Source organism: Gorilla gorilla, chromosome 15 (genome assembly GCF_029281585.2).
Source record: "Gorilla gorilla gorilla isolate KB3781 chromosome 15, NHGRI_mGorGor1-v2.1_pri, whole genome shotgun sequence".
Taxonomy (NCBI): Eukaryota; Metazoa; Chordata; class Mammalia; order Primates; family Hominidae; genus Gorilla; species Gorilla gorilla.
In genome coordinates this window covers 72,217,790-72,240,909 of record NC_073239.2, presented here as the reverse complement: position 1 = coordinate 72,240,909, position 23,120 = coordinate 72,217,790, and the positions used below count along the sequence as shown (strand labels likewise).

At 41.4% G+C, this 23,120-nt stretch overlaps 1 protein-coding gene across 5 annotated transcripts in view; it reads right to left on the bottom strand.

Moving 5' to 3' along the window:
* Window positions 1–22,672, bottom strand: part of FBXO34 (F-box protein 34) — an 82,220-nt gene extending 59,548 nt beyond the window's left edge. The window contains exons 1-2 of one of the 5 annotated variants that reach the window (XR_010130756.1): window positions 22,438–22,551; window positions 11,814–11,929 (exon numbers count right to left, since the gene is read on the bottom strand). The gene's annotated coding sequence lies outside the window, so the exon portion shown is untranslated. Of the gene's footprint in view, window positions 1–11,813; window positions 11,930–21,985; window positions 22,208–22,437 lie in introns of those variants that run through there. The other 4 variants (XM_055361424.2, XM_063697853.1, XM_031001869.3 and 1 more) reach the window with 4 other exon arrangements.
* Between the last annotated feature and the right edge of the window lie 448 nt (window positions 22,673–23,120).

Genomic DNA, 23,120 nt, shown 5'->3' with positions numbered 1-23,120 from the left:
AAGGAAAGCATATGTGTACCCGATTAACACCACCACCAATACCTAACAAATAAGCAAAAATGTCAGCCATTGCTGTTAAGTTTCTATATCCCTCTCTCCACACACACACACACAAATCTGTGCTAGGGAAGAAAAAAAAAAAAACCAGACTTCATAAAAATTCATTCATTCAACAAATGTTTGCTGAACAATACCCATGTGCTAGGTCCCACTTTCCATGCTGAGGATACAGAAAAGAACATGACAGGCAATACTTTCTATTCTGTCACAGGAACCTTAGCAAAGAGCCTGAGGTTGATCACAATGCCCATTTACTAAGCAATACTTTTTTCCTACTCCTTGGCTTATTAAGCCTTCATTGACTAAAAAAAAAAAAAAAAAAGCAGAGATTTACAGAAATCTTACCTCCAGATAAGTGAGACGATACTGTACTCAAAGTATCTCAAAGTCTCTATCTTCAGATTATAGACATCGGGCCCTTACAAAGTTTCTTTACCTAGTGCCAGGTACAGTGGCTTATGCCTGTAACCACAGTGCTTTGGGAGGCCAAGGTGGGAAGATCCCTTGAGGTCAAAGTTCAAGACCAGCCTGGCCAACATGGCAAGGGTTAACCCCATCTTCTACTAAAAACACAAAAATTAGCTGGATGTGGTGGCACACACCTGTAATCCCAGCTACTCGAGTGGCTGAGGCATAAGAATCATCTGAAACCAGCAGCAGAGCCTGCAGTGAGCCGAGATTGTGCCAATGCACCACAGCCTGGGTGGCAGAGTGAGAACCTGTCTCAAAAAAAAACAAGGCCGGGTGCAGAGTGGCTCACATCTGTAATCCCAGCACTTTGGGAGGCCAAGGCAAGTAGATCACCTGAGGTCAGGAGTTCGAGACCAGCCTGGCCAACATGGTGAAACCCCGTCTCTACTACCAATACAAAAATTAGCCGGGTGTGGTGGCACACGCCTGTAATCCCAGCTACTAGGGAGGCTGAGGGAGGAGAACTGCTTGAACCTGGGAGATGGAGGCTGCAGTAAGGTGAGATTGTGCCACTGCACTTCAGCCTCGGTGAAAGAGTGAGACTCCGTTTCAAAAAAAAAAAAGAGAAAAGTTTCTTTACCTAAAGAACTGACATTTTAAAAGTACTAACATCTACCCCTCCCTCTCACCCAGAAGAGCCAAAACATTGCTATTGGGAGTCTAATCTACTATGCCACAGTACCTATGGTAGCTAAGTAAGAGTTCTCTGCTATCTAAGACTTCATCAGGTGGTATGGGGAAAACATGCATATATATCCTTTCTTTTAATGCTCCCATTTCCTACTTTAAAAGTAAGTACAGGCCGAGCACAGTGGCTCACGCCTGCAACGCCAGCACTTTGGGAGGCAGAAGGGTCTTGAGTCTAACAGTTAAGACCAGCCTGTGCAACATGGCGAAACCACGTCTCTACTGAGAAAAATACAAAAATTAGCCAGGCATGGTGGTACACTCCTATAGTCCCAGATACTCTGGAGGCTGAGGTGTGAGGATCACTTGAGCCTAGGAGGTGGAGGCTGTAGTGAGCTGTGTTGGCACCACCACACTCCAGCCTGAATGACAGAGCAAGACCCTGTGTCAAAAATGAAAAAAAAAATGTAAATACAGCTTATAATACTACCCAGTGGCATAGAAAATTACTATGAAGTTTTTCCTTAAGTCCCAACCAAAAGCTCATAGTTAAAAATATAATTAAGGACACTTAACATTCTATTTAAAAAATTACAGTTTAAGCAGAATACATATCATGTAATGTATCTGAACCCATTTAGCAATCAGAGAATAAAAAGAAAACACAACAAAAAATATTATATAAAAAGAACCAAAAAATATATATTACTTTCTTTTTCCCCATTAGGTTAAAGGGTACTTTAAGATCAGTTAAAAATATGTTTCTGAATGTTAAGAAATGTATGTGATAGAAAACAGGACCAAAGAAAATTAATGCTAAATTAACCTTATACATGAATTGATTTTTTTTTTCTTTTTTAAAGAAATGAGGTCTTACTTTGTCATGCAGGCTGGAGAGCAGTGGTGCAATGACAGCCCACTGTAACCTTGAACTCCTGGGCTCAAGTGATCCTCCCATCTCACCCACCCCCACATAGCTGGGACTACAGGTGCACTCCACTATGCCCAGCTGTTTTTTTTCTAAAGACAGGGTCTCCCTATGTTGCCTAGGGTGCTCTCAAACTTCTGGGCTCAAGCAATTCTCCTGCCTTGGCCTCCCAAAGCACTGGGATTACAGGTGCATGTCACTACACCTGTCTAATTTGTTGGGGTTTTTATTAAAGGTGGGGTCTTGCTATGTTGTCCAGGCTGGTCTCCAATTCTTGGCCTCAAGCAATCCTCCCCACTTCACCTCCTGAAGTGAGCATAAACCACTATGCCCAGCCCTAACCTACTTTTTAATTAAAAAACTCCAAAAGAATACATTATTACCCTGTTTTCCTGTCAGTTCACAGTGACATGTTTGTGAGTAGAAGGGTTTCTCATCTACCTTTAACCATCAGTCTTCTGCTACAATTGGCCTAAATAAAATGAAACCATGCTGCATATGCTTCACCCCAACTAGCATTACATTAGCTAGCTGTGTAATCCATGCTTTCTAGGTATCATCAGTATGTAAGCATAGAAGTATTTTCTCTACCTACATGTCCTATCAGGCAAATTAGAGCTACCCTCTGTCATTTTTTTACCTATGAAATTAGCAAATACAAAAACTGTGTCAGCAAGGATATGAGAAAACAAGTGTATTGTCCAACTGCAAATACTCTTTGATCCAGTAGTTCCCCTTCTAAAAATGTATCCCACAAAACACCATCTGAGGCCAGGCATGATGGCTCATGCCTAAAATCATAGCACTTTGGGAGGCCAAGGCAGGAGGATCACTTAAGGTCAGGAGTTCAAGACCAGCATGGCCAACATGGTGAAACCCCCTGTCTCTACTAAAAATACAAAAAAAAAAAAACTAGGCGGGCATGGTGGCAGGTGCCTGTAATCCCAGCTACTCAGGTGGCTGAGGCAGGAGAATCACTTGAACTCCGGAGGCAGAAGTTGCAGTGAGCTGAGATAGTGCCACTGCACTCCAGCCTGGGCAACAGAGACTCTGTCTCAAAATAAATAAATAAAAATAAATCTGAATAAGGTTATTCACTGCAGCACTGTTTATAATGGGAAAAAAAAGATAATAAAGACTGCATTTCTCAACCTTCTTTGCATTCAGATGTGGCTATGACACTAAGTTCTAAGTAATGAAACATAATTCAAACTGCTATGAAGTGACAGCTTCTAGAAACCTTCCTTTAAAAGGGTAACATAGAACCTCTGCCCTTTCATGCACCCTGCTGCTCGGAATGGGCTGCAATAGCTGGAGATCTTGCTAAGTCAATGAGGACACAGGCAGCATACATAGAGCAGTATTAGTATAGAAAAAGGCCAATCAGAAAAGTGATGGTAGGGGGTGATGACCTCACTGAACCATGCACTTAACATCTGTGTATGTTACTGTATCCATTATGCCTCAATTAATTAATTTATTTATTTATTTTATTTATTTTTTTATTTATTTTTTTTTTGAGAGAAGTCTCACTCTTGCCCCCAGGCTTGAGTGCAATGGCTCGATCTCGGCTCACTGCAACCTCCGCCTCCCGGGTTCAAACGATTCTCCTGCCTCTGTCTCCAAGTAGCTGGGATTAAGGCACCTGCCACCATGCCAGGCTAATTTTGCATTTTTTAGTAGAGACGGGGTTTCACCATGTTGGCCAGGCTGGTCTCAAACTCCTGACCTCAAGTGATCCGCCCGCCTCGGCCTCCCAAAGTGCTGGGATTACAGGCGTGAGCCACCATGCCCGGCCAAATTATGCCTCAATTTAAAAAAAGGAGAGTAAGAGAAAAACAGCACACCATGAGTTCCAGATAAGCCCTAAATCACCCTCCTGAATTTTTAAGAGAAAAATACTTTGTTGTTGTTTAAGTCACTGTTATTTTAAGTTTTCTATCACAAATACACTCTTCATATACCAATATGTAAAGAATTTAAAAACTACTGTTAGGTGAAAAAAGCAAGCTAATAGTATACAGAGTATGCTACCATACTTGTTTTTTTTTAAAAGGTAGACAGTGACTGGGCTTGGGGACCCACTCCTGTAATCCCAGCACTTTGTGAGGCCAAGACAGAATAATCCTTGAGTCCAGGAGTTCGAGACTAACCTGGGCAACAAAGTAAGACTCTGTCTCTACCAAAAAAAAAAAAAAAAAAAAAAAACTAGCTGGACGTAGTGGTGCATGCCTGTATTCCCAACTACTTGGGAGGCTGAGGTGGGAGGATTTCCAGTGCAGCCCAGGATGTTGTGGCTGCACTGAACTGTGATCATGCCACTGCACTCCAGCCTGGGGCACAAAGCAAGACCTCTTTCTTTCTGTCATATATACACACATACGTACATACACAGAAAGAAAGAATCGTATACCGGAAGAATAGATAAGAAACTGGTAACACTGGTTGCTTCCAGAGAGGGGTAAAGTGTGCCCAAGAGACAGGGGAAGGAAGAAAACGTCTCATTTTTTGCACCTTTTGTGTTTGAACCATGTGAACATATTATTCAAAAAGTAAATGTTCTTCCATCCTACTAAAATATACAAACTTTTTTGAAATTTTGGTATATGCAGATTTGAAGGTTTATATTAGATTTTGGTTTTGAAATACTTCCACACTAAACTAATTACCTAAGAACTACTAGATACAAAAATAACAAAATTTAAAAATGCTGGAAAGGGGGGAAAAAAGAGAAGGCTAAGAACTCTAAATCATTTGAGAGAAAAGGGCAAGAAAACATTTTCACCAAAAAGAGAAGTTTTGGGGTCATTTTGCTGCTTGAAATATATATTACATATACTTTTTTTGTTTTGTTTTTTTGAGACAGAGTCTCGCTCTGTCACCCAGGCTGGAGTGCAGTAGCTTGATCTCAGTTCACTGCAACCTCCACCTCCCAGGTTCAAGCGATTCTCCTGCCTCAGCCTCTCCAGTAACTGGGATTACAGGCATGCGCCACCACGCCTGGCTAATTTTTGTATTTTTAGTAGAGATGGGGTTTCACCACGTTGGCCAAGCTGGTCTCGAACTCCTGACCTCAAGTGATCCACCCACCTCGGCCTCCCAAAGTGCTGGTATTACAGGCGTGAGCCACCATGCCCGGCCCTATATATTTTTTTAATTTCTCATCATTTGCTCTTGGGGTAAAACAAACAAAGCAGCTAGCTAAATCAAATCATCCAACAAGCCTTTTCTCTGATTAACTGAAGAAATCATTACAAAAGGTTCTTTCTTGCTAGAGGAGTACAGTTTCTAAACAGTTACAAGTAGGATCATTTGAAAGTCTATGAATCAGACTGAAATAAAATGAGGATTTCTGAGAAATGTATCAAACAGGCCGTACATGGTTTTCTTTTCAACACTATTTTAAAATATGTGAATATAAACTCTTGCCTTTTTCATGGCATACACAACACAACGAGTTACTCAAAATCTACTCTTAATTAAACCATTTAATTTTGCAGTACCCCAAGTCTTGGACTATTTTTTCCCAGCTATGATTAGTGTATGTAATTTTATATTCCATTTTTATGTACTTATTTCTATGTAATGATTATAATTTAAATGCACAAAATTTAAAAAATGTCTACTTTAGAAATATCCAAAAAAATTGGATTTTCCTTTTGGAAAACCTTGTTTCTCACACCAATGCCAAAAGATGACTAACCACATCATAAGGTAGAGGTCATGAAGCATAAATTATTGATCCATACCAATTACAAGCAACTTAAGCAATAAATTATATTTAAACCCACAAAGGAGACATCATTTATACCTCCTGGCTGATAGCACAGGTTGAGAATCCCTAATCCAAAAATCCGAAATCCGAAATGGTCCAAAATCCAAAACTTTTTGAGCTCCAACACGATGCCACAAGTGGAAAATTCCACACCCAACCTCATGTGACAGGTCACAGTCAAAACACAGGCACACAACAATGAAGATGACACTGTTAACACAGCAAAAAAAGTGCTTATTGCCGACATGATGCAAATGCATGTTGGGCTTATTAGAGAACCAGAGCAGCATGCATTCTTAACAAAATCATGCTGGTTTATAAAATCACAGAGACTTCTAAGACAAAAACTGTTGTTAATGAGACAAGTGACTCTGGCGGAAATATTTTTAAAAGCCATCTAGCAGAATGCCTTCTCTTCCCTAGAGGCCCCATTTCCTGGTCCCTCAATTGATTCTGATGTTTCTTCCGGCCTTAATAAAACAAACAAACAAACAAAAAGTCTAGAAACCTTTTAATCAAAAAATAACATCATAGGTGGAGACTGAAAGCCTAACCTTATTTGTTGATGATGTTGCTTAACAGCAGATACACATATTCTGGTGATGCTATTGTGCTTAGTTACCCTGAACACATTATTATTCCACTATATTAATGGTATGTCATACTTTTTACTGTTATTTTTTTACTTTTTTCTTATACTTATGTGTGAATAAGTATAAGAAAATGACTGCTTATCAGTATCATATAAATTCAGTTGAGTGTGATGGTGATGCTAAATAACTACAGACTGTGCACATGAGTGACTAAGATTGTGACACCTTTGCTAACACTTCAATGTACACAAACTTTGTTTCCTGAACAAAATTATTTAAAATATTGTAGAAAACTACCTTCAGGCTATGTGTATAAGATGTAAATGATACCGGGTACAGTGGCTCATGCCTGTAATCCCAGCACTTTGGGAGGCCAAGGCGGGTGGATCACCTAAGGTCAGGAGTTCAAGACCAGCCTGGCCAACAAGGTGAAACCCCATCTCTACTAAAATACAAAAACTAGCCAGGTGTGATGGCACACCTGTAATCCCAGATACTCGGGAGGCCAAGGCACGAGAATCGCTTGAACCTGGGAGGTGGAGGTTGCAGTGAGCCGAGATCAAGCCACTGCACTCCAGCCTGGGCGAAAAAGCGAGACTCTGTCTCAAAAAAAAAAAAAAAAAAAAAAAAGTAAATGAAACATAAATGAATTCCGTGTTTCAATGTGGGTCCCATCTCCAAGATATCTCATTATGTATATGCGAATATTACAAATTCAAAAAAAAAATCCAAAATCCAAACCACTTCTGGTCCCAAGCATGTAAGATAAGAGATACTCAACCTGTAGTACAAACATCAAATTGTTTTGAACAGGGTTGTAGGGTTACAAACAAAATCACTTATCCTTTAAAAATTATTAGTAACTAGTGTGGAAATTTCGTTAGGGGCTTACAATCATTAACCCTATCAGAATAAATGCTCCTGAGGGCAAAGACTACACTTTCCAATACAGTTATCTGTATTATTCCATAAAGTAGAATTTCAGCAACATAGACCAAAGGGACATTCAAATATAGAAGACTGAAAGTAGGCACACTATTAATATTTGGTAAGTAAACTGAGCAGGAGTTTAAAAACAAATACAACGCACAAGGAAATAAAATTAAAATTTAGCATTATTTCAAGATATCTACGCCACAGCCATACAACGCAAATGACAAATGTCTTGAAGAAAGCCAAAAGTTACACCGAGGTTCATTAATGAAGGCTTGATATGGTTTTCTTCTAAAAGGGAAAAAAACTAAGTTTGTGTCTGCCAAGAACATTAAATTGAATTCACGTCGAATCTTCAAGAATATCACTCTTACTTTAATAAACCAAGACATCTAACATCCTTTAAAAGTAGAAAGATGGGAAGTTACACTCATTTTTTACAAATTGGGAAGGGAAAGAAGTAGAGATTAATTTTCTCTTCTAAGTTATCAATTGGAAGGAATTTGGAAGGAAAAAAAGAACTAATCAAATTTTCATACAGCATTCTCCATGAATACTAAATAAGCAGCATAAATACAAGCACAGGGGTTACTCAAATTCAATTCTAACCAATTTTGACTGAACATCTAAAGATAGAGGGTATTCCTGATTCTATGGGAAACAAAGATTAGTAACTGTCAGACCACTCCTTAAGGGACTTATGCAAGAGTCCAAAATCTTAACACTTTTAACAGGAATTCTCACTGGATTATGACTTCAGTAACACCAACATGTATTTAAATCATAGCCATTAAACATGAGAAACGTGAACAAGTGTTCAGTTCAACAAGTGTTCGGTTAAAGGAACACTTGAAACACCTGAAAAGACCTTTAATGAAATAAAACTTGAATATTAAGTAGACCAACAAATGAGCTGGCAGGGAGATTTTAATTGCTAAAACTAATACCTTTTAAGGAGGCATGTTCTCCTTCTTGTTATGTCCCCTAAAAGGGGATGGAGGAAATCCCATGAAATGTTCATAAAAGAATTTTTTTTTTTTTTTAAGAGATAGAGTCTCACTATGTTGCCAATGCTGGACGGCAGTGGTTATTCACAGGCACGATCCCACTACTGATCAGCATGGGAGTTTTGACCTGCTCTGTTTCCAACCTGGAAACCTCCCTTCACCCCACCTGAGGTAACGTGCTGTTCCTCGACTCCTGGGAGAAAGAACAATTTTTTTTTTTTTCTGAGACAGAGTTTCGCTCTTGTTGCCCAGGCTGGAGTGCAATTGCACTACCTCGGCTCACTGCAACCTCTGCCTCCTGGGTTCAAGACATTCTTCTGAATCAGCCCAAGCAGCTGGGATTCCAGGAATGCGCCACCACGCCTGGCTAATTTTGTATTTTTAGTAGAGACGGGGTTTCTCCATGTTGGTCAGGCTGGTCTCAAACTCCTGAACTCACGTGATCCGCCCACCTTGGCTTCCCAAACTGCTGGTATTACAGGCGTGAGCCACTGTGCCCGGCCAGAACAATTCTTGAAAGAAGCTTTACAACTGATCTTTGCACTTTTTTTTTTTTTAACCTCACCTGGCCAGAGAGAATGTTCTCTGCATTTTAAAATAGGACAATTAAAAGCAAGATAAACATGGTAAAGATTCACAAAATAAAACAAGACAACTGCAGTAAGAACCAAGGTAAGGCCAGATATGGTGCTCAAGCCTGTACTCTCACAGCATTTTGGGAGGCTGAGGAGGGAGGATCACTTGAGTCCAGGAGTTCAAGACCAGCCTGGGCAATGGCGTGAAACCCTATCTCTACAAAAGATACACAAATCAGCTGGATGTGGTGGCACATGCCTGTAGTCCCATCTACTCAGGACGATGAGATGGAAGGATTGCTTGAGCCTGGGTGGTTGAGGTGCAGTGAGCTGAGAATGCACCACTACACTCTAGCTTGGGTGACAGAGACCCTGTTTCAAAAAAAAAAAAAGTAACAAAATTTTAGGTAACCACTAACACTCAAAATCCAGAAGCTAGGTCCCTGAATCAAATAAAAAGAGAAGAAAATAAATCATTCACTTTTTTTTTTTTTTTTGAGACAGAGGTTCACTCTTGTTGCCCAGGCTGGAGTGCAATGGCACAACCTCGGCTCACTGCAACCTCCACCTCCGAATTCAAGAGATTCTCCTGCCTCAGCCTCCCGAGTAGCTGGGATTACAGACATGCACCACCACGCCTGGCTAATTTTGTATTTTTAATAGAGACAGGGTTTCACCATGTTGGTCAGGCTGGTCTCGAACTCCTGACCTCAGGTGATCTACGCGCATCAGCCTCCCAAAGTGCTGGGACTGCAAGCATGAGCCACCGCACCCAACCCATATACTGTAATTTTTAAGTGTAAAAAAATTTTATACCCTACAGTCTTAAAAATACATGCAATTAGCACTAGGCATGGTGGTGCATGCTTGTAAGTCCTAGCTACTCAAGAGGCTGAGGCAAGAGGACTGCTTGAGCCCAGGAGTCTGAGGCTGCAGTAAGCTATGACCGTGCCACTGCACTCCAGTCTGAGCAAAAGAATGAGACCCTATCTCTAAAAATACATACACATACATACACATACACATACACACACACACACACACACTCTTAGAATGTAAAGTCACATTTTAATTTTAGGGAAAGTTATAACCTCCTACCAGCTAATAAAACAAAAATGTGAACTCTCCAGTAAAGTTAATATTTTTCTGGACTTTAATAACCAATTTTATTATATTTACCTAAAAGGGGGAAAAACACAAAGTGTTAAATAAAAAGAATAAATTCTTGGCTGGGCATGGTGGCTCACGTGCCTGTAATCCCAGCACTTTGGGAGGCCAAAGCAGGCGGATCATGAGGTTAGGAGTTCAAGAACAGCCTAACCAACATGGTGAAACCCCATCCCTACTAAAAATACATTAGTCGGGCATGGTGGCTGGCTCCTGTAATCCCAGCTACTCAGGAGGCTGAGGCAGGAGAATCGCTTGAACCCAGGGGGTGGAGGTTGCAGTGAGCTGAGATCACACCACTGCACTCCAGCCTGGGCAACAGAGTGAGACTGTCTCAAAAAAAAAAAAAAAAAAAAAAAAAAAGAATAAATTCTTACAGACTGCTATTTGCCAAAGAATATAAGTATCTGTAAAATTATGCTAAAAGAAAAAGTGATGGAAATATAACTAATACACTTAACATACTACCTCGCATATAAATCGGTTGTAATAAATCGGCTGTGAAATTCCACAAGTTAAAAATGTTGGTGTATTTTTTTAGCTTTTTATCAATCTAATCATAGCCTATGTTAAGTAAAATACAGCAAAGAAAATGTCAAATGAAAGACGATTCAATAAAGCATAAAGCTCTAAGGCCCTCCCTGGACTTATTTTCAGGAAATATTTCGATAGTCCTTTGTTCCACAAATAAGCTAAAATACAGTGATGATGGTAGAGCTCTTCATCCAAGAAAGAAGACAGCCTGAACAAGAGAAACCTATTCCCTAGGGTTAAAGTGACTGGGGTTTGTAAAAAAGTACTGACAACCTCCAGAGAATAATCCTGATGACTGAACTTGAAATAAAACCTCTTGCCCTACTTTGGAAACAAGTTTGCCTCTCCTGGTTTCTGGACAATAAAGCAAAAGTGTCCTTTGAGACTACCTTATGAAACTCAAATTTCATCTTCAGTAACTCCAGCTAATCAATAATTCCCTATTCTGTAGTTCCAAGAATGATTCTACAGTTTCAAATAAACTACTCTATAAACAAAATTAATCTTTTTAATTGTCATAAAGCAAATGAACACCAACTCCTACAAATGAATCTGCTAAAAAGTGTCTAAGTTAACAAGCAGAGTAGAAAACACAGCAACTGCTTTTTTTTCCGGGGACATTGTCTACAGTCACTCAGAATGGTCCAGTGTATGACATACAATCATCAGCTTTCCTACAATACAGCCTTCAACAGAAATAGGGTGTCCCAAGCCCCTGGCAATAGAACTGTTTACCAACCAAGAAGGTTGGGAAAGGCACAAGATTGGCATGTGGCATGTGCCCAGACAGACTTCGAGGGGTTTGTGCCGTGAGATTTAAAGTTCTTATAAAGTTGTCTACAATGAAAAAAACATGTCAGCAGGGCCTATCGTGGTCCGATGTGTGCTAAACGAATCCATGACAGGATCAAGGATGCCTTCCTTATCAAGAAGCAGAAAATCATTGTGAAAGTGTTGAAAGCACAAGCACAGAGTCAAAAAGCTAAATTTGGCGGGGCGCGGTGGCTCAGGCCTGTAATCCCAGCACTTTGGGAGGCTGAAGCGGGCGGATCATGAGGTCAGGAGATCAAGATCATCTTGGCCAACATGGAGAAACCCTGTCTACTAAAATACAGAAAATTAGCCAGGCATGGTGGCATGCACCTGTAGTCTCAGCTGCTTGGGAGGCTGAGGCAGGGGAATCGCTTGAACCCGGGAGGCGGAGATTTCAGAGAGCCGAGATCGTGCCACTGCACTCCAGCCTGGCAACAGAATAGACTCTGTAACAAAAAAAAAAAAAAAAAAAGCTAAATTTAAAAATGAAACTTACTGGAATAAACAATTCATTTCAAAAAAACGTAAAGCTACAAATTTACATAGCCCAGCTATGTCCTTTCTAAAGATAAGGAAAAGCTAAGCCTTAGATATGTGCCTACAATTCAGGGATAATATATGAAGCTTAGAATTTATTAGGGGAGATAAGGCTCATTACACGTGAAACAAAGAGCAACAAGCAACAGTATACAATGAAATGCCAACGTGCTGAGTGGCTAAGTACTCAATATACACCATAGGAATTTGGGAAATGGTAAGGATGTTACAGAGGGATTGGTGAGTCCAACAAGGTTTTATGGGAATAGACTTCGTAAAACAGATGTAATATTTGGAGAAATGAAAGGAGAAAGCAAGGCTGAGGAAACTGCCTGAATACCAGGTTTATTGCAGGGAGTCCCAGAAAATGAAGAGGAAGGGTGGGACTATCTTACGACGTCTAAACCTAGAGCAGGTTCTCATTTGGAGAGTAACATCATCCCACTGGAATTTTTGTCCAACTAACCTGCCAACTGTGTATAAGACTGAAGGGGGCAAATATGGAATTATAAAAAACCGTCATAGAGACAATTACAGAAATCTAAATTCACAATGATCATTGGTCTAGATCTGTGCTATGCAATACAGCAGCCACTAACCACATGTGGCCTTTGGCACCTGAAATATTAGTAGTCTGAACTGAGATGTCCTTTTTTTTTTTTTTTTTTAAGGAGTCGGGTCTCACTCTGTCATCCAGGCTGGAGTCCAGTGGCACGATCATAGCTCACCATAACCTAAAACTCCTGAGTTCAAGAGATTCTCCTGCCTCAGCCTCCCAAGCAGCTAGGACTACAGGCATGGGCTACCATGCCCAGAGGGATATGCTTTAAGTCTAAAATGCACACCAGACTGTAAACTATTTCAGTAATTTTTATATTGATTTCAATGTGAAATCATGTTCTGGATATATTGTGTTAATGTATCTTTAAAATATTTTTCACCTGTTTCTTTTTCCTTTTTTAATGTGGCTAACTAGAAAATGCTAAATTACATACATACAAGGTTCATATTATAGTCATCCCTCAGTATCCATGGCGGATTGGTTCCAGGACCTCCCTTGGACACCAAACTCCATGGACGCTCAAGTTCCTGATATATGGCTGGGTGCGGTGGTTCACGCCTGTAATCCCAGCACTTCGGGAGGCTGAGGCGGGAGGATCACAAGGTCAGGAGATCGAGACCATCCTGGCTAACATGGTGAAACCCCGTCTCTACTAAAAATACAAAAAATTAGCCGGGCGAGGTGGCGGGCACCTGTAGTCCCAGCTACTTGGGAGGCTGAGGCAGGAGAATGGTGTGAACCTGGGAGGCGGAGCTTGCAGTGAACCAAGATCGTGCCACTGCACTCCAGCCTGGGTGACAGAGTGAGACTCCGTCTCAAAAAAAAAAAAAAAAAAAGTTCCTGATATAAAATGGTGTAGTATTTGCATATAACCTACACACATTCTACCGCATACTTTAAATAAACTCTAGATTACTTAAAATACCTAATACAATGTAAATGCTACGTAAAGAGTTATGCTGTACTGTCATGACAAGAAAAAAATTATCTGTACATGTTCAACACAGATGTAATTTTTTTTCCTTAAGTATTTTCCATCTGAGGTTGGTTGGATCCATGGATGATAAACCCACAGACAGAGGGCTATTTCTACTCAACAGCACTGCTCTACATAGTTATCTCAACTTTTCTGGTTCTCCCATTCCCATTTTTTAAAACATTTTTAACATGTACCCACAAATATGATGTGATATATATACATGTATGTATATATATCATGTACTAATATATTTTACATATATATAAAATGTATATAAATACTAGTAGGATGAGAAGAATAAACAGAAGTTTCAATATTTTTCTTTCCACAATCCAATGGACTAATCCACACACTACCACACTGGAGGTTTAAGATATTATCAAAGAGACTAAACAGAAAAAGGCAAATGCAAATGAAAGTTTCACTAAAACTTAATGACTGGTTGACCATGGAAGTAAAGAGAGAGGATGGACATAATGCTATTTGCTACTCAGTATCTACTGGCTCTTTATTTAGGGGCACTTAGCAAATTCTTCCAGATCCTGCCATCCACTGCTTCTTGATTTTCCCTTGGAAATCCACTTCCTCTCCCATGATGCTGGTTAGGAGGGAATGACCCCCAGCTCCAGAGGTAGGCCCAGGCTGGCTAAACTAATTAGCAAATCCTATTTCTCTTGCCTTAATGGTTCATTCAGAAATGACAACATAACCCAAAGTCAATGAGACACAAGAATACATTTCTTGAACTTCTAGGTAGAGAAACTCTCTTCTAACAGTGGTTCTTAAGCTGAGGCTCACACATACTCCAAAGGTTTATATATAGAATTCAGGGTGTTGTTAAACTGAGAAAAACAAATTACATCTTTACTTTAACCCCTAACTGAAATTTAGCATTTCCTTTCACTGTGAATTCAGCCAAAACACCACAATAGTATTATATTAGCAATATCTGTTCATTTTGTCACCAGTAGAAATCACAGTTTATTTATTTTCCTATCACATGATCTTTGGTTGCAGATACCTCCAAATAGTAATAATACTCATCACCACTTGGAAATTATTAGACCCCACTAAATATATTTTTTCCTTTTTTTTTTTTTTTGACAGAGTCTCGCTTATGTCGCCCAGGCTGGAGTGCAGTGGCATGACCTCAGCTCACTGCAGCCTCCGTCTCCCGGGTTCAAGCAATTCTCTGCCTCAGCCTACCAAGTAGCTGGGATTACAGGCACCCACCACCATGACCAGCTAATTTTTGTATTTTTAGTAGATGGGGTTTCACCATCTTGACCAGGCTGGTCTCCTGACCTCGTGATCCACCCGCCTCGGCCTCCTAAAGTGCTGGGATTACAGGCGTGAGCCACCATGCCCGGCCTTCACTAAATCTCTTTAATAAAGAAACAGGGTGGGCATGGTGGCTCATGCCTATAATCCCAGCATTTTGGGAGGCCAAGGCAGGAGGATGGCTTGAGCCCAGGAACTCGAGACTAGCCTGGGCAACATGGCGAGACCTCATCTCTACAAAAAATTTAAAAATTAGCTGCGTGTGGTGGTGCGCACCTGTGGTCCCAGCTACTCAGAAGGCTGAGGTGAGAAGATCACTTGAGCCTAGGAGGTTCAGCTGCAGTGAGCCTTGTTAGCACCACTGTACTCCAGCCTAGGCAACAGATCAAGCACCTGTCTCAAAAAAAGAAACAGGTATTACCAACAATTTTTTAAAATACTTTTATAACTACATTTTAATGTAACTAGTTTTCTTTGTACAGTAGTCCTATGTATTTTCCTCTGGACTTGATAGCATGAGGTCGTAGGGCTTGAGCTGCAACAAACATGTGAACACAAAGGGACCAAAACCACGGAAGCTGAGCTCATTAAATAAAGGAAGAGAAAGATTAAGTCTGATCACACAAGTATAACTGAATCAAGCCTCAACTTTGGACTTTTTAATATTGTGAGCCAGTGAATTTGAGTTGGTTTTCTGTAACATCAGCATTAAAAAAATCTAAATGATACAGTTTTCAATAGTTTCTACCTCAGAAAACTAGAACAATACCCATGCCTTTGGACTGAAAAAGAAAACTTAGAAAAAGCTTAACTTTGTCACAGTGAGGGAATCTGGGGAAAATGAGTTCAGTTCCTCACAAACTGAATGTACTGCAGACTCAATAATGCAATAAAGCTCTCACATGCACTTCCTGTTTTATATATAGGCAATGCTAAGGTTTCACATATGACCTAAGTATGGGCAAGCAGACATACCTGCATAAGATACAGAGAACAGAAAGAACAGTCCTACCCAAGGAAGTTAAACTTCTGGTAGCGGCTTTCTGATTCAACGACATGGTTCTCGGTGCTGTGGTGGCAGTAGCCCCCTTGGCAGGCAAGCTCTGCAGTGTCATTCAGGGGTTTGTCTCTAGAAGTTCAGACTAATTTGTTCATTCAGCCCGCTCAAAGTTTACATATCTTTCTCTCAATAAATCCTGTTTGCTACAACTACTTAAAGCAAATGCTCTTGCTACAGGATCCTGAATAAGCCAAAGTAAAAAGGGATATACAAAAGAAGCATCTTCCTAGTAGTCAGAAACCCAACAAGAGTTAACAGTTTATGAATAAAAATGTAGGCATGACTTGGATAGAATTATAACTGAGAAGCCCTAATTCAAGATCCACTCCTAAGAAACTTGTGTCCTCTGAATTCATGTAACATTTACTTATGTCTCTTCAGATACCTAATTACAACCCAAACTAAGCCCGTGGTACATGCCAGTTACTCAGAAGGCTGAGGATCACTTGAGCCCAAAAGTTCAAGGCTGCAGTACACTATAATTGGGCCTTTGAACAGCCACTGCACTCCAAACTGGGCAAGATCTAGTCTCTTTAAAAAATAGTAATAAAAAAAAAGCAGCCGGGCATGGTGGCACACACCTGTAGACCCAACTACTCAAGAGGCTGAGGAAGGAGGATGGCTTGAGCCCAGGAGCTCAATGTTACAGTGAGCTATGAATTGCACCACTGTACTTCAGTCTGGGCAACAAAGCGAGACTGTCTCAAAAAACAAAACAAAACAAAAAATTAAATCATAGAGCAAGGGCTATGTTCTTCATTTCTTTATACTCTGAACACCAAGCACAATGCGACCCTAATGTACTTCTAACAAAGTAGACCATTTGAACAAGTAGTTTCAGAAGAAACTAGTAGAAATATGACTGCAGGAGATTAAACAGCTAATGAAATTAACCTAGAAGGTGCAGGAAGGAACTTTTTGTGGTGATGATAATGTTCTATATCTTGACAGGGATATGGGTTACACAGATGTATGAACTTGTTCAAACTAAGGGAATGGTATACATAAGATTTGTACATTTTACTATATACATACAAGTTTTGCCTAAAAACTGTAATGCCCAACCTTGTTTTTTCCTTATTCACCTGGCCTTGTTTCTCCCTTAGCTAAGAGAACCAGACAAACTCCATCTTGGCTCTTTCACTGGCAGCCCCTTCCTCAAGGACTTTACTTGTGCAAGCTGACTCCCAGCACATCCAAGAATGCAATTAACTGATAAGATACTGTGGGAAGCTATATCTGCAGTCCCCAAGAATTCGTCTGATTGATAATGCCCAAAGCCCCGCATCTATCACCTTGTAATAGTCTTAAAGCCCCTGCACCTGGAACTGTTTACTTTCCTGTAACCATTTATCCTTTTAACTTTTTTAACTACTTAACTTCTGTAAAATTGTTTTAACTAGACCCCCCCCCCCCCCCGCGCTTCCTCAACCAAGATATAAAAGTTAATCAAGCCCCTTCCTCGGGGCCGAGAGAATTTTGAGCGTTAGCCGTCTCTCGGTCGCCGGCTAATAAAGGACTCTTAATTCGTCTCAAAGTGTGGCATTTTTCTAACTCGCTCAGGCACAACAAAACAAGTAAACAAATAGTTAATAATAGGCATGGGGAAATGTCTAGGTGTAAAGTATACTTTGAAATACAACAAAAACAAAAGGATTGATGAATGGATAGACCGACAGATAGGCAATAAAGCAAATACACCAAAATATGACTAACAATATAGGGGTGGTGGGTATTTAGGTATGCAATGTACAAACAATTCTTTCCACTTTTCTGTAATGAATGAAATGTTTCACTATGAAATCTTCCAGAAAGAAAGCAAACACTGGAAATGAAGGCTGTGAGAGGCTTGCGTATTTCCCGAGTTCATCAATTAAAGGATTGACTTTAAAGGAAAAGGTATATGCATGCCTGAGAGTGGAAAGAAAAGGAGAACAGGTATTCGGGTTGTCCCTCTTTTCTATGCTTCTAATTTTAGATTGCCTAGATAGACTAGTTCTGGCCTTGAGCACTTGTTCTTGCCTCTAAGGAAGCCCGAACTCACCAAGTTCCATTCATTCTAGCACAATCTCAATCTGTGGTATCTAGGCCCTTTGTCTGTCTTGGGCTATGATAAGCTATTCCCTATTCTTTTTAACTGAGCTTCTAATACCTCCTTAAATTGACCTTTAACTAACACCTCTGGCCAATCTAGCATAACATAGTTTATCCTCGTTTTTGTTTTTGGTTTTTTTTTTTTTTTTTTTGAGACAGAGTCTCGCTCTGTCACCCAGGCTTAAGTGCAGTGGCACCATCTCGGTTCACTGCAAGCTCTGCCTTCTGGGTTCACACCATTCTCCTGCCTCAGCCTCCCAAGTAGCTGGGACCACAGGTACCCGCCACCACGCCTGGCTAATTTTTTGTATTTTTTTTTTTTTTTAGTAGAGATGGGGTTCCACTGTGTTAGCCAAGATGGTCTCAATCTCCTGACCTCGTGTTCTGCCCGCCTCAGCCTCCCAAAGTGCTGGGATTACAGGCATGAGCCACTGCATCCGGCCAATAGTTTATCCTCTTGACCCAACTCTAGCCTCTCACACCCAAGACCCATCATAGCAAGGCAATGTTAAAACAAAGGTTAAGGGTCCTTGCAGCAAGGATATATCATCTCTGTGTCACAGTCCCTATCTGAGTACCTGGCACAGAAATACTCAAAAAAATGTTTGCTGGATGAATGAAATCCATACCTAATAATGCAATAATCACACTTACATAGCACTTAGTTTCATATTTACACCTATACTCTACTGAGGATAGGAAATGTACATGTTAGGTTTCTGAAGCTGAATATTTTAAAATGGATTAATGAGAGCCTCTTCTGTGGAGCATTAACTAGAAGATGGAGGTGGGAATGAAAGGTTGATAAGTTCTTTTAACCAACACTAAGAAACAACTACACTGTATTAATGCTCTCCTGGAAAATACAGTATGTCATCAGCTTCAAAATACCATAAGCATTAACTAAAGGGGAGAAGATAAATTATGCAAAGATAAGAACTGACAGGAATTCAATTTCCAGATGACCTAAATGCATTTCGAGTTAATCTGCTCTTTTTTGTTTTTGTTGCTTCCAAAGGACTGCAGATTATGCACTTGCTGAATTTTGCCTTTGTCACACATGACCTAACAAGGAAGGCATTCATCATACCATAGTAGCTTCCCTCAAGTATCTGGTTCTAAACAGCTGTAAATTTTGGAAGATAACACTAAATGATGTCTCTAAAGATAAGTATGTTCTCTCCCAAACAAATATTAAAACAAGATTAAAGTTACTAGAATATAAAAACTGTCAAATTAAGCTAGCTGAACATAAATTAAGTTTAAAAAATAAAAATTTTTAAGAATTTAAATTCTAAATGTTAATAAAATAACTGATCCAATAAACATATGCTGAGGAATTTCTACAATACAGCACTCTCATCTTGACATTTGCTTTTATCCATCAGAAAGATGGATAACAAATGACTGTTTAATTTAGTGCCTTCAAATTATATAAGTGAATCAAATGACTTAAAATAATAAACCAATCTCAAAATTAATTTCCATAAAACCATTTATATGAAGTAAAAGCTGCTTCCCAGACCCAAAACTGGAAAGCATGGGTGAAAAAGATCCTGCCAAAAATAGAAACAGACTGTAAAAATGTTTCACACGAGTTCTGGCTTGTTAGATAATTACACAACACTCACAAGCTGGCTTTTTAAATATCTGTCATTGTCCCTCAGTCACATCAGTATGCACTATGACATTTATTCTTCACCTATTAACTCATTTTCCATGAGGAAAAATAAAAAATTCCTAACTGCTAAGCAAAATAGAGAGGAAAAATGCACTGCCGAAGAGCAGGTATCTCCTTATCAGCTGTAGGTCTTTCAACTCTTATTTAGTCTGACTTTCATCCTTTCCCATTAATACTAGCACACCTGGCCGAGAACGGTGGCTCACACCTGTAGTCCCAGCACTTTGGGAGGCTGAGGTGGGCGGATCACGAGGTCAGGAGTTCATGACCAGCCTGGCCAACATAGTGAAACCCCGTCTTTGCTAAAAATACAAAAATTAGCCGGGCATGGTGGCACGCACCGGTAGTCCCAGCTATTCGAGGGGCTGAGCCAGGAGAATCGCTTGAACCCGGGAGGCGGAGGTTGCAGTGAGCCGAGATCGCACCACTGCACTCCAGCCTGGGTGACCGAGCGAGACTCTGTTTCAAAAAAACATACAAAAAAACTAGTACACCTAACTTACATACAGCCGTGTAGCCGGCCCCAGAATGGCTACCGCTCGGGAAAGACACACGCAAGCGTCCATTTTGGACCTCCTTCAATTGCATTACATAGTATCTTGCCAAGATTCTTTCATCTTAAAGGTTGACTAACACTCTCAATATCAGCAGTTGCATAATAATTCAAGTGCCTCTCAGTCTCTGGTGATCCAAAGGCTCAAATTTGTATCTTTCATACAAAATTTTGTATACAAAATTTGTACATACAAAAAATAATTTGTATACAAAATTGTATCTTTAGAGACTTCACTCAACACTGTCAGCATAAAATTCCTAATTTCTTAAAAGAAGGAAGAAAAAACCAGAACAACTTTCAGTAGCGCACACAACGCTGTCAAATTCCCAAGGTTGTGGTGAGGATCAAAATAACATGTACAGGAAAGCCTTGTTTTGTGAACTTCCAGTCAAATCCAATAGTACCTAACGGGTAAATTTTGGCTTTTATTTCCTGCCTGAAAATGGGCATAACTTCCATCTGCATGTTGATGTAAAACCCAGAGAGACAGTATCTTATCAATCACTTCTAAAACGCAAATGGGGAGCAGGAAGTATTGAGAGAGAGAAAAAAAAAAAAACCGTACCATTACAAGTCAAGGTCAGTGAGGAAGGATTAAGGACTTCTACCCAAGCTTCCTGCTAAAGACTAACTATGCTTCAAGTTTAAGCCATCTACCTTTTGAACTAGATTCCATTTACATTATTCTACAGAGGAGGAAATGAAAAGTACTGATATGCTGGAATACCCGAAGAGGGTCACTATGACAAGTGACTAGCTTCTCTTCCAGTTAGATCTCTTCTGAAAGCTTTGGAAGAAAAACAGTATTCACAGACAAATCATTTTTTTATTCTGTAATTTCATATTTAAAAGCACTACAGACAAAATTTTAGTTACCTATCCAGACAAGCGGTCCTGGAATATGTTTTTATATTAAGTTATAGCCGGGTCTCAGTAAGAAAGCAAGAAAACGGCTTGTTGCTGACTTCTAAACCATGGTAGCATGGGGTGGTAGCATGGTAGCATAGGGTGGGATAGGGACAACCTGGATAAATTAACTCCTCAGGTAATTATTATTTAAGACAAATGTTGGATTAATTCAAACTCCTCCCTCCCTTTACAACAGAAAAAAAAAAATCATGTAAGATCCACTCTCCCTCCTCCTGGCCATTTTCTAACAAAAAATGCTAACAAGCAGATAGATGTCCAGTTAAAAAAAAAAAAAAAAAAAAAAAAAGCAAACTGATTTATCAACACTAGAAGTGGTTCTCTTTTTTTTCAGTAATTCTGATTGCAAACTATCAAACTATGAATTTAGCTTCCTAAAAGGCTTTTTACATTACACCCTCCAAAAAACCTCCTACCCTAAGTTTTTCTAAATCAAATGTGTTATACTGAGCTGTACTCGCAACGCTTGCTGGACAAGAAGTTAAAGAAATTGACAACTATTACATTAAAATTGCAAAATGCTGATATCGAACAACTTTTGATTCCAATCCACTGCGATTCCAAGCGTTCGTGGAAGACAACTTCCTTTTTCTACCCTGCGGGTCCCCCCGGCCCTTCCGCGAGCCCAGGTCCCCGCCCGGGCCTGCAGTGACATCCCAGGACCCATCTTCTGACGTCACAGACACACGGACCCACAGCCCTATGACTTCATCGTGGACTGAGGACGAACCGCAGTCGACATGCGCCAGCCCAGAGGCTGGGGAGGCGTCCGAGCCTCCGTCCCGCCTCGTCGTCGAGGAAGGTTAAGGACAAGCGCCAGCTCACCTGCGCTGGGGCAGGGAAGGGCAGAGTGGCCGAGCCCGGGAGGGCGCGACAGGGGCGAGGCGACCCCAGTCCAGAGGCTGACTTCCTCACCGCCCTGGGTCCCGTAGGTGGGAGCGCCGGTCCGGTGCAAGCTCACGGCCTATCCGTGATCTCCTCGGCTTCAGCCGGGACCCAGGACCCCGCTCCCTACCCGCCCGACCCTCCGTGGCCCGCGGGGGCGCTCAGCGCCCGGGCCGTGCGCGCGGAAAGAGCCGCACCGGAGGAGGCGCAGGCGGCCGGGTCCCTGCCCCGGACCCGCGGGAGGCGCCCCCGCCCCCGCTCCCACCCCCACCCGCCCCGCGCCCCGGGAGCGCAGGCAGGCGGCGGGAGGGGGCGGGGAGCGGCCACGGTGGCCGCCGCCGGACCCCAGTCGCTCGGCCCTCGCGCCACGCCCCACCTCGGCCCAGACCCACCTGCGCTCCTGCCCCGGCCGCGGCCTGGCCCGGGGCTGCACCAGCCCGATGCAGTGGTGGCGGCAGCAGCGGTGGCGGGAGGCCTGGCTCGCTCCCCACCGCTGAGTCGGACCGAGCACCCAGCGCGGCGCGGCGGCGCCCAACGCTCGCCCCGAAACCCATTTGTTTGGCTAAAACGGAGTGACGTCACGCGCCGGCCCAATCGACGGTTGGCCGGGGGAGGGGCCACGGACCCAGAGTTTCACGGCGCCCCCTGCAGGACACTGGGGGCGGGAAGGGGGAAGTGAAAAGGGAGACCTGGATGACGCGTCTGCGGCCCCCAAGTGGTAGAGAATGAAAGTTTGAGCACGATTGTAAGGGAAAGGAATCAAACCTCCCAGGCCAGCCAAGAAGGGTAGTGACGCCAGGGTTCAATCAGCAGACATGTCAAGTTTATGAATATTCGTGGGTGGACCTGAAGCTATAAATGGTCTCAGATACTATTAGATAACCTAGTAGACCTGGATCCTCATACTGGTTCTGCTGCTAGCTTGGAAGGCTGGGGTTCAGAGTTTCAATTTGTAAAATGACAAAATTGGAAAGGTCCCTTCTGACTCTCTTTCCTATGAAAATCATGGCAGGGATACCGGTCAGAAACTAGATAAACGTTGAGGCTGACACGAAACTGTTAAAGTCTGTAGAAG